Below are 1,138 nucleotides of genomic sequence, written 5' to 3' on the forward strand. Positions count from 1 at the left end.
GTATTTATAGTATATATATATAATTAAAAGTTGGTCATAAGGACAACAGCAGGATTTCGCTGGCAGCGGGTGCTAAACCCAAAAACTGCATTCGATCCCAGCGAAATTGCGGTAAAAATGCAACAGGGATGCTTTTTAAGCTTTTGAACAGTAAAAGCTTGGCACCTTCAAGAGCATGTTTCGCTTCTCAAAGTGAAGGATAATTATGTGGGCGACAGTAACTGGCGGATCTTGGAAGAGTCAGGATGGGTCAGAGGGAAACTTTTAGATTTCTCTGTTTTTCCCAGCGGCATCAATCTCTCTATGCACCTCACGATTTGAGGATGAACCTTTAAGATTTCCAAAAGACAGATGGTAAGTCTATGGGAGGTCGAATCGAAAGCTTTCCGATAATCAAACCAGGCCGTCGATAGGTACGCTGGTAGAATGCTGCATCTTTGCAGACACATTTATCGATGAGCAGGTTCTCCCGACATTCCGCATTTCTTTGAGCCTCGTTGTTCATACATTTCTTGTTACACAGGTTCATTTGACCGAACGATCCTATCATTTAGGATAGCTGTAAATGTCTTATACAGTGTGTTCAGACAAGTGATTGGCCTGTAATTCTTCGGGTCAGTTAAGTTGCCTATTTTCGGCAGGAGTATTGTGCGCCCTTCCAGCAACCACTACGGAATCGGCTCTTCCGACTTCAAATATGAGATGAAAATACGGGCCAAATGTTGATGGGTTGAAGAAAACTTCTTCCACCAGAAGGTTTTGATACAATCTGGTCCCGGTGCGGAATAGTTCTTCAACCCTCTTAATACATTTTTCACCTCCTCGGTAGTGATGGGTGGGCATTTTTTATCAGGTGTTACGAGGGCATCACACAGCTCCTTGAAGCTATTTATGTCATCTGCGTCTTCATCCAGTCTATGATACACTTCGTAGACTTCTTTCCAAAGTACTTCGACCTCCTCTGGTTTGGGCGAGTGGTCGAAAGTAACTGGATGGTCTTGGAAGAGTCGAGATGGGTCAGAGAGAAACTGTTGATTTTCTCTGACCCACTTCTCCCTCCGCTCTAGACTACTCTTAGCGTCAGATAGTATCCGTATTCTCTCAATAATATGCTGCCTGATGGTCAGCAGTTTTGACT

This window comes from Belonocnema kinseyi, chromosome 6, assembly GCF_010883055.1.
Source record: "Belonocnema kinseyi isolate 2016_QV_RU_SX_M_011 chromosome 6, B_treatae_v1, whole genome shotgun sequence".
Taxonomy (NCBI): Eukaryota; Metazoa; Arthropoda; class Insecta; order Hymenoptera; family Cynipidae; genus Belonocnema; species Belonocnema kinseyi.